This window comes from Lycorma delicatula, chromosome 10, assembly GCF_047948215.1.
Source record: "Lycorma delicatula isolate Av1 chromosome 10, ASM4794821v1, whole genome shotgun sequence".
Classification (NCBI taxonomy): Eukaryota; Metazoa; Arthropoda; class Insecta; order Hemiptera; family Fulgoridae; genus Lycorma; species Lycorma delicatula.
The window spans coordinates 109,953,041-109,965,056 of record NC_134464.1 but is presented as its reverse complement, the minus strand read 5'-3'; the positions used below and the strand labels follow the sequence as shown (position 1 = coordinate 109,965,056).

The window sequence follows — 12,016 nt, the reverse complement described above, 5'->3', positions numbered from 1 at the left end:
TCAGCATGCTATACGAAACCCTTTCTATTGACCAGTTGCAGTTGCCCTAATTGTTGACAGTACAGGTTTGAGTCTATTGTTTTGCCTGGAGGCAGCAGCTGGTGATGCATGATACCCTTCCAATTCCACCAAATGCACAGCATAACCTACCTGGGCATCATTGTGGCTTTTCCACATACTGTGAACCTTCTCCTCACTTAGACCATGATCTTTTTTGCACATTTTTGTTGAAGGTTATCCACTTTTCATCACTTGTGATCAACTGCTTCAGAAACACCTTGATTTTGTTAAGTTTCAGTAGAGATTTGCAGGAAGAAATTCAATAGAATAAATTTTTCGGAGTCAAATCATGCGGCACCCAAATGTCGAGCTTCTTTTTTTATCCAGCTTTCTCAGAATGGTTTAATGCTGTTTGGTGATAGATATTTAGGTCCTTATCATTGTCATGACAGCTTACATGCTGGTCTTCCTCAATTTTTTCCAGCATATGCTAATGCTGGAAAAGGCATGGAAATACATGTACAAAAGGCTCAATACTTTTTAGACTATCTATTATTATAATGGTCTGTAAAAAAATTATAATTTTTCTTTTTTATTAATTAAACTATATGCTTACCAAATTAAATCTACAAATATATAAATTGAATCTTTTTTTACAGGTTCAGTAAGCAGTGAGTTGAGAGATTTAGAGAATAAAAGGCAACGATAACAAGCAGAAGTAGCTGCTTATGATCATAAAATAGATCAACTGAAATTAGATCTTCTACATCAACAGACTGAATTGGATAGATTAAAACTATCAGTTGAACAGGTATCTTAATTTATACCTTTTTTTTATTTTTTTTATTTGGTTTCAACTATTTCTCTTAACCCTAGAACTGGCAATCATTAATTTAGTCACATTGGAACCTGTTGATCACTAGCAGTGCAACTAATCAGCTTTGCTAAGTGGCTTTTTGTAATACTCCACTTTTTTTTACCATCTTGATCACATTGCTTGATAGTAAAGTAGTTTAGAAACTAACAGGGAAATTTTTTATTGTTTTACAATAGCTTTTATTTTAATTTTTATTTTTTTATCCTAGTAAATTCCAACGTATTTGTTTATTTAGTTATGTTTAAGTCGTCTTATTTATGTTTTCATGCTTGGTTTGTTGTGAGTAGTTTGTCTTATTTTTATTATAGTTTTTTTCTCATTATCTTATATTAAATTATCTTAAACAATTACATGAATACATGAAACATTTTTTTGGAAAATAATGAAGAACAATTCACTTTTGAAGCTGACTTCACTGATGAAAATGATAATCTATTGTACACTAGAGTGGATGAACTCAATTTTTATATATATGCCCACGTATCAGTTTTTTTATTTCTTTTGAGCATGAGGGTAATTGCATCACATCAGCAGAATATTATTTGTCCATCAAAACATTGCATACCTATCAAAATGAGTATCTCCTCAGAAACAGTCATTAGGTTTGGCTAAATTCTTCTATAAAATATTTTGAGTTACTTTTTTTATGATGAATTCATGTATTGTCCAAAATATGAATGAATGCGTACAAAAAGTAATAGCTGATACTGCAAACACCCTTCTAGGGTCAACAATTTTCTCAATAGGAAGAGGTATTTCTAAATAATGTGTGACAAAAAAGGGAAAGACTGAGTCCAGGTATTTGTATACTGGATGTAATTTTAGGGTTCATACCACTTGTTCTTTCAATGATAAATTACAAAAATATGATGGATCGATAGAAAAAAAATTTAAGAAATGAATGATGTTGAATATCCCGGTATATAAAATATTGTTCGTGAATTTTAAGTTTTTAGAAGATTAAGGAAAACTTAAATCCTCTTCATCTTCTCACGTGGATGTCTTTATCTTTTTTTAGAAGATGATGACATCCAACTTCTGTTTGTAACAAGGAACAAGGTACAAAACTAAAAATATGAGTTTAAGAGGATTCTTGTGCGACTATTAAAATGATTACAACTGATTTTGTTGTTAATTGACAAATCTTAGTTTAGAAAATAAAATTTATGCAAAAAGACTGTTTTTTTCCAGTTTGTGCAATATTCATTATAAGATGATCAAAGATGACTATACATTTTACAGATATTATCTATGAAATAAAAATTCTTAGAAATAAAACTATTTGAATTTGATCGTGATGGAAGATGAAACTTTGTATTTTCAGTATAATTTTATACTAAACATCAGTGCTAAATGGATGTCACCATTTAGCAATTCTGGTAAATACAGTAAAGGAAAAAATACTTCACTAAGGGATAAACCTTTGGAAGCAATTGTACTATTAATTACTAGTACACAGCAGAAATAGAAAAAAAGCATAATTTGTATTACCTACAGTTTGACTCCTTCAGTATTTTCAATTTTAATTATCCTTGTTGTCCATACTACACCGTCAATGGACATTTCTATAAGAACTCTGGAACACTTATTGAAAAAAAATTTGTTGGGTTCAAATTAAGGGCATCAAGTGATTGATTTCATTTTAATGACAGTTCGTAAATTCACATAATTCCTGGATATATTTGTCCAGGAATTTTTGAAATGAAAAAAATAGTATTAGTCTCAACAATCTACTCCAGATTTGTCTCACTGCGATTATTTCTTATTTTTAAAATTAAAGTTATCATTGAAAGAGTATCTTCTTCATGATGTTATAGACATCTATCGTGGAGTGACTCAAAGTATATCAAAAGAAGATTTGCAGATGTTTCTCCAATAATTGCTAGATCCTGCCATTCAATCTTTACGTAAAACTAGCAGTTAATGATGTTAAAGAACAATTTAGATCTGGAGTATCAGTGCGAGGTGAAAAGATAAAGATGCTACTATTTGCTAATGATATAGTAATTTTAGCTGAGAGTAAAAACGATTTAGAAGCAACAATGAATGGCATGAAGTCCTACACAAGAACTATCACATGAAAATAAACAAGAACATAATGAATTGTAGTGGAATTAATGTAGATGGACCACTTAGTATAAAAATAGGAAGAAAAAAATTATGGAGGTAGAAGAGTTTTGTTATTTGAGAAGTAGAATTACTAAAGATGGACAAAGCAGGAGCGATATAAAATGCCGAATAGCACAGGGGAAATGAGCTTTCAGTCAGAAATGTAATTTGCTTATGTTAAAAATTAACTTAAATGTCGGGAAAACATTTTTGAAAGTATATGTTTGGAGCGTAGTTGTACATGGAAGCGAAACATGAGTGATCAGAGTACCTGAGAAGAAAATATTAGAAGTTTCTGAAATGTGGTGCTATAGGAAAATGTTAAAAATCGGATGGGTGGATAAAGTAACAAATGAAAAGGTGTTGCGGCAAATTGATGAAGAAAGAAGCAGTTGGAAAAGTATAGTTAAAAGAAGAGACAAACTTATAGACCACATATTAAGGCATCCTAGACTAGTCGCTTTAATATTGGAGGGACAGGTAGATGGGAAAAATTGTGCAGGGAGGCAATGTTTGGAATATGTAAAACAAAATGTTAGGGATGTAGGATGTAGGAGTATACTAAAATGAAACAACTAGCGCTAAATAGGGAATCTTGGAGAGCTGCATCAAACCAGTCAAATGAGTGAACAAAAAAAAAGTTATTTTTCTACAGAATTCTATTATATTTAAAGATTTCATCATATTTTTAGAAATGCATGTAATATTTGTTTATAAATATTGCTTATTTTTCAATTTTCTGCTGTGATTTGTATTTGATAAATTCTTCAAATTTGATAAAGGATTTGATGCAAAATGGAAATGATAGCTTCAGTATACAATGTCTAGTAAATCTCTTTGGATGAACTAAAAAAGTTAAGGTGCAAAATAGAAGTGAGTACGTGACCCATGCTTTACATTGTGGTTGTGAAAATAGACTACTTTTTATATATATTACTTTGTTGTAAAGAAAATTATCTTTTATTTGTCTTTACTGGGTAATCCATTTTCTAAAAGCATGTTTTAAATTTTTTTTAGGGGGCATAAATATTGTAAAATATGTGTTTTTTTAACATTTTCTATTTATTGCAATCCCTCATTTAGATTTGTGAAAAAGACTTGGTTGATTATAAACTAATGGAATAATCATGTATGTTAACATATTTCAAAATTTTCAAAATTATCTCAACATAATACTCTTTTTATTTTATTGGGTATCAATATTAATAAATTAATTTTTTGTTGGATTAATAAAAAACAGAATTCACCAATGGAGAAATCCCTTTTTGTCCTTAGACCATCTTCAGTCTTGTTTCACAATTAAAACCTAATACTTATGCTGAAATTATATAATATAAAAAAGGAAGGAGGAAACTAATAAAAATGACATTTCTTTCTTTTTATGAAAAAGTATTTTTTTTTTAATTTTTTATTTATTTACAGGCTCAAATGGCATATAGAGAAGCAATACAATGGAATACACCTGATCTTTCACCGCCTTTAGCAATATTTGCCTCTTCACCACCATCATACAATGTTCCACCGCTAACTAAATCATCGCCATGTCATCTATCATCGTGCTTTGATCACTCAAGATGTGCATTAACATCTGGATTACCAGTTTATTTGTATGAATATGATGATGTGTTACCAATTTCTTCATTTCTACGTACTGGTATATTGCAGACTGTCGGTTATAATCCTCATTATACATCTAATCCTAAAGAAGCATGTATTTATATTGTACTTATTGGTGAAGGTGAAGGCTCAGTTAATTTAAGTCATCTTAAGAAATTACCGTATTGGGGTGGTGATGGTAAGTTTTTAAATAATAATTTCTTGCTAAAAATTAGTAAATTAAATTAGTATAGTTGAATTGATAAAAGTTGGCTCTGATTAAATTATTACCAATAAATGTTTTCGAAAATTGAGGTTTGTCAATTGGCAAATTTATAAATAAATACTTATTCAGGTAGTCTATAATTTTACATTGTGTAGCTCTAATCAACATTTGATAAGTGTGCTAATCTAATGATTGAAAAAGGAATTACTCCAATATTTTTACACACTGAGTAATCAAAGAAAATTGTGGCGAAACCTTGGTCAGAGCAGCTTCACAAAATATAAGATTAATGAAAAAAAAACTGCGCAATACTGTGCCAGAAGAACAATTTTTGTTTCTGATGCTGTTCTATTTAACAGTAAGAAACGCACTGATTTTTCAGAGTACAATACATTACATAAGTTCAATTAACCACTAGACCCAACATACAAGCATTAAGTTTCAACTCGCTCACCACTACTCATTGCGTTAGCTCGTATGAAAAACACAATCAACATAACCTCAAATGTTTTTTGACCTTAAATTGAACTTAACTCAAAAATTACTTAACTAATCTTCATCAAATTTTTAGATGTCCATGCCCAACTTTACATACACTAACTAGTACAGCATACCTAGAAATTGAACTACTACTTTTGGAGATTTTCAAGCCACAAAATTTTATAAATAAGCCTATAAGTGTGTGCATATATATATATATATATATATGAATGTTTTTAAACATACATATTTAACGTGTTTAAACCATAATTCAACTGAATGGTTTTGTTCATATTATTTATACCTAAAAACATAAAGAAGATTCATTTTCACCTCCTGTTCACACCATGTTACTGAAAGTAATATCGTACTTTCTGTAAAAGAAAGAAGTTACTAGTATAGCCTGTATTTAATTTTTTTTAAATATCAATTGTGTGAAATAATAGTGATGCAGTTATGTGAAGTTGAATAAAATTAGTTTAATTAATAAAGTATAATATTATTTATAACATAGAAATTTAGAAAATGTTAATTGAAAGATTTAAGTTTAAGTAATTGTAAAGAAACAAAAAAATTCTGTTGAATTTTTAAAATGTTCTGTTAAATTGTATTTCTGTTTAATTACTGTTATTTAAAAATTCATCCTTGAAATATTTTTAGATGTTTTTGATCATTAAATTTTTAATTAATTTGTTAATTTTTTTTCAGTAACAGTGGAAGCGTAATGGCATTGTTTTTTTTTAAATGTTTATGAGGTTTAATCAAAAAGTAACAAGAATTTTTTATTTTCTCCAAAAGTATTTGTTCTTTCTTCAATTTATGCTTTTCCCTTCAAAGTAGTCCCCTGTTTTATACATTTATGTCAACTTAACTTCCAGTTTAAAAAACACTGGTGAAAATGCTCTTTCTTTATCATCTTGAACTCAGCTTGCAATTTTACCGTTATCTCATCTAGTGTTGAAAGTGTTGACCTTTTAATTTTGGGAAATAAGAAAACAACACAGGGAGGGCTGGAAAATTGGGTGGTTGTGGCATCACAACAACAGTGTTATATCTTACCAAGAACTGTTGGATAAGTAAAGTGTTACACGGTGTCGTGCAAAATCCACTAGTTGTCCCTCCAAAGTTTGGGTCACCTCACCTCCAAAGTTGGTTCATGCAGATTGTGTAAAACTAATAGGTAGAACTCCTTGTTGACTCTACGTCCTTGTAGTAAGGAATTCATGTGGAGAATTTTATTTTATTGTAGGAAATGTTAAAAGGATCTTCATATTTAACTAAACTTGAGTCCTATTTTGGTTTTGGCTCCTCAGAAAACTTCCATTTAGACAGTTGAGCCTTCGTCTCGATGTCCTACACTTATACCCACATTTCATCTCCAGTTACGATGCATTTGACCGAGTCTGGGGCATCAGCTATGTCAGTATGTATTTGTTCAGTGGTGATTACACAGTGTTTTTTTGTTGAAAATTTAACAGTTTTGGTACAGATTTGGCTTCCATCTGTTTCATGTTAAAAACTTTAGTAGAAATCGCTTTGCTTGAGCAATATAAATTCCTATTTCTTCAGCAACTTCTCTAATGGTGATTCTGTCATTAGCAAGCACAGTATCATTAATGTTTTTGACATTTTCATCAGTGATTGATGTGCTAAGGTGCCCAGACCTCGTGTCATCCAACATGTCTTTTTGCGCTTCATGAATGTGTTTGTACTGCTCATAAACTTATGGTTGTGACGTAGCATTGTCACCAAAGACCTTAAACCTTTTAAATGCTTTGCTGCACTTAATTAAATGTTTAATGCAAAATTTCAGATAAATTCTCTGATCCATCATTTCGCCACACAAAAAATCACCAAACACAATAACGTACATCTTGTTTTTTTGCTTACCAAACACAAACTGAATGTTACAGCTGGCTAAAAATTGACATGTACATCACTGACAGTATTATCAGTATATAGAATAAAGATTCACAAGATATCGCATGCACTTCAAAAGTTCTTGTTATTTTTTTATCAAACTTTGTACTATCTATTATATAAGTAGTTCTGTTTAGTAGCTTTATTTGAGTGAAGCCATTTTTTAGGATAATTTTTTTCAACTGACTTCAATAAAAGGAGAAGGTCCATATTATACTTTTTTTTTAATGAATATTAAATATTACTGTTCACCAGATAGAATGATTTATATGGTTTATCTTTAATTATTTAATGAAAAAATAAAATTTTGATAGTTTAAAGGGAAAAAGTTTTTGTCAAAAATTGGCTTAATTTTTAATCTTCTGATTGAAGAATATATTTTTTTTATGATTAAGCAGTATTGAATTATAAATAATAAGGTTTAGGTTAATATTGCTATGATTTTCATAAATAATTTGACCAAACTTGGTCAGATTACTTCTGCGTATAATGCATTGATGCTATTAAATTTTCAACTTAAAAGGTCAAGAGAGTGAGGCTGTAGAACAAGGTCATTCTCAATATCTCGAGATTTTGCTTAATGAAGGTCATATTTTTTCTTAGGAACGTTGTTTATTAACAATTAAAAAATAACAATATTTGCAAAAAACGTTTTTTTGCAAAATCACACAGATGTAGGACTTTGTCGGAACATGGCGCCATGTTCCGGGAAAGTTCTACAACTGTGTTGTCAGCTTTTTAAATTTGACTTTAACTTCTTAAAGTCAAAATATAAAGAGTACTGTAAAAGGATATTTTTTTAGGTTTTAGTGTAATTTTTTGAAATGGTAGTACATTGTAATAATGAAAAAGTTAGAATTTCTAATTTCGTCTATGTGGTCTAAATTTGTCTACACCAGGCTTTGATCTGGTCACTGCTTTTATGTTATGAAAACTCATTCTGAGGATAATATATCTTGCAAATATATGTTATATTTTAGATAAGAATATATTTATCACTTCATTTAAAATGTTTTTTTTTTTTTTGTATTGCAGGAAGAAATCATTTACTACTTTATTTCTCAAGGCAGGATCTTTCATTAAAATATGTACCTGTATCACCAGAATTAACTTCAAGAGCTATTGTTGTCCAATCTACATTTTTATTTAATAATTTTAGAAGAGGATTTGATATTATAGTACCACCTGTGCTTGGGGCACCTGGTGGTGATGTTTGGGAAGAAGCAGCTTCTATGTTACCCGCTCGTAGAAAAGTATTTATATCATTTCAAGGGAAACGTAATGCTGTCACTATTAAACCTGGCATTGAAACTGATGATGATGATGATGAAGATTTTGTGACTGAATTCAATTGTATGTATTTATTTTATATATATATATATATATATATATATATATATATTTGTTATTGTATTTGTCTATAAATTCTGTACTCTTCCTGGTAAATTGTTTTATACTTTTGTCTTTGGCATATATATATATATATATTTATTTTTTAAAAATCAATCCTTTCAAAACCCGTGTCACCTGTGTACTAATAATTATATAATGTAAATCAACTCGATCCACCCAAGAACAGAATTAAGAGATATCTTACCTTATTTTGTTGTACTTTTATAGAATCCCATATCATCAGTTGTACTTAAAAAAAGTACCTTTTGTATAATTACATATTAAACGTAAAAAAATATTAAAATTAAAGATTAAAAAGTTAAAAAATAATAGATTAAAATACAAACATATATGCAAGGTATATGGAGTCAATTAGGTAACATGCATGTGGTCAGCCAAATACAATACTGATTCTATTTAAGTAAATGAAATTTCTATATAATATCTATGAAAGTGCTGCAGTCTAAAATGCAGCCTAAAATGTTCATAAAATCTGGCTTTAAATGATTGTTGGTTTTACCTATATAAATATCCTCACAATAATAGACAATAATATTAAAATATAATTTTATATATACATATATTTCATTTACACTGATACAAACACCTTTTTATAAAACCTCGCTATTTCATAAATAGGGTCCAAGAGAATTATCTCCCACAACAAAAACATTTATAGATATTATTTAAATTTTTATTTCATAGCCAAAAAAATTATTTATTCTTTTTGTCCATAAATAATTTTTGATCATTTACTGTAAATAAATTATGTCATTCGAATGGTTTACATTCTTGGATTATTATATATAATAACATGCTATGTAATTCAAGCTTTTCCCTGAAATTTTGCATCACATGACTGAACATTACTAGATGGGTTTGAGTTTTGCCAAGAATTCACTGGCAAAGTTTGTTCATTGTCTTTAGCTTACATTCGTAAAGTCTGGTGCAGTTTTAAATTATTGCAATTTAGAAAAAAAAAGAGGGAGACATGAAACAAGGGCAAATTAAGGATAAACATTTTAAGATTTCATGTTGTGTTCAGTAAAATTCAGTGTGAGCTGCGTGAGTCATATTTCATACACCAGTGTGGTGTAGTCCACTTCTTGCTATAGTTTGTAGAGGACATCAGGACTGACAGTTGAAGACTTAAGATCTGGAGGCTATTGCTTTCATCCATCTCTTAGTAGTAATATCATTATTACTAATATGCTGTCATCAGTAATAACATGCTATAGCTGGTGTTTGTATTCCTTGAACAATGTATATTTTTATATTATAAATATTAGGTCTGTTCAGAAAAATTGAACATTTTAAATTACATGCCAATGGAGAAATTTAATTGAGTGCAGTTGGCAGAATTGTGTTCCGCATTTTTGTGATGAGTGATTTTCAGGAGCGACGATGCAACATAAAATTTTGTGTGAAACTGGGAAAACTTTCACAGAGACGTTTCAACTTTTGTAACAAGTTTACGCAGATGATGGTCTGGATCGATTGGACTGTTATGAATGGTTTTCACAATTTAAAAGTGATCATCAATTGAAGATGACATTTAACCAAGAAGGCCAATGATTTAATTTCTTAGAGTTTCTTTTCACAGAGAATCGAATTCATATTTAAACGGTAGAATAAATTAAATTTGTGCTTAAATTGTTGGCAGCTCACAAACATCGTCTAGAAACTGTTGAAACCATTCCCAGTATTGAATTCTCTTTGCACAGTCTCTGGCCAATAACTTTTGAATCGCTTTATATGGGACAAGACTGAGCGTATTACAAATTCCCTTGTTGCAGTTGTTTTTCTGTTAAACTAACTTTTGTACGAATTTGTTAAGACTACATCACATAGTAGTCGATATGTCTTCATAAGTACTGATGGCCTACCACTTCACTCATATTTCTTTACTGATCCAATCTTATTTTTCATTTCATTCAATTCTTCCATAGGATGAAAATCTAATAAAAATTATAAACCGATCTTATTACTCTTCTGTACTGTTCTATACTTAAAAAGTTCTGGCAAGAACGCAAGGCTCAAACAGTCCTATCAAAGAGACTTTGATAATGGCTGACCAAAATGATATTATGTGGTCATAAAAAATTATATATATATATATATATGTCTCTTCTTTTAATTAAATTTTTCCAAATGCTTCTTTCTTCATCAATTTGTCGCAAAACCTTTTCATTTGTCACTTATCCACCCATATGATTTTTAACATTCTCCTATAGCACATTTCAAAATCTTCTAATCTTTTCTTTTCAGGTACTCCAATTGTCCAAGTTTCACTTGAAAGTATAACTTTCAAAAATGTTTTCCTGACGTTTAATTAATTTTTGATGTAAAAAAATTATATTTCTGAATAAAGGCTCATTTCACCTGTGCTATTCTGCATTTTATATCGCTCCTACTTTGCCCATCTTTAGTAATTCTACTTCCCAGATAACAAAATTCTTCTACATCCATAATCTTTTCTCTTCCAATTTTTATATTCAGCGGCCAATCTACAATATTTCTACTACATTTCATTACTTTTGTTTTGCTCTTGTTATGTTCATGTGCTAGTTCTTGTGTAAAACTTCTTCCAAATCTTTCAATGTTTCTTCTAAATCTTTTTTACTCTCGGCCATAATTACCATATCATCAACAAATCGTAGCATTTTTATCTTTTCACCTTGTACTGTTACTTCGGATCTAAATTGTTCTTTAATATCATTTACTGCTAGTTCTATGTAAAGATTAAAAAGTAACAGGAATAGGGAACATACTTGTCGAACTCCCTTTTTTATTACAGCTTCTTTCTTTTGTTCTTCAATTATTACTGTTGTTGTTTGGTTCCTATAAATGTTAGCAATTTTTCTTCTATCTCTGTAATTGAAACCTAAATTTTTTAAAATGCAGAACATTTTATTCCAGTTTATGTTATCAAATGCCTTTTCCAAGTCTATAAATGCCACGTATGCAGGTTTGTTTTTCTTTAATCTTCCTTCTACTGTTAATCTGAATGCTAAAATTGCTTCCCTTGTCCCTATACTTTTCCTGAAACCAAATCTGTCTTCTCCTAACACTTCCTCCACTCTCCTCTCAATTCTTCTGTATAGAATTCTAGTTCAGATTTTTGATGCATGACTAGTTAAACTAATTGTTCTTTATTCTTCACGTTTATCTGCCCCTGCTTTCTTTGGTATCATTACTATAACATTTTTTTTGTAGTCTGACGGAAATTCCGCTTTTTCATAAATATTACACACCAGTTTGTATAATCTATCAATCGCTTCCTCACCTGCACTGCGCAGTAATTCTACAGGTATTCCGTCTATTCCAGGAGCCTTTCTGCCATTTAAATCTTTTAATGCTCTCTTAAATTCAGATCTCAGTATTGTTTCTCCCATTTCATCCTCCTCAACTTCCTC

General features: G+C 29.9%; 1 pseudogene; it reads left to right on the top strand.

The window, feature by feature from the left end:
- LOC142330942 (dynein heavy chain, cytoplasmic-like) overlaps window positions 1–806 on the top strand; it is an 88,330-nt pseudogene extending 87,524 nt beyond the window's left edge.
- Window positions 807–12,016: the final 11,210 nt, after the last annotated feature.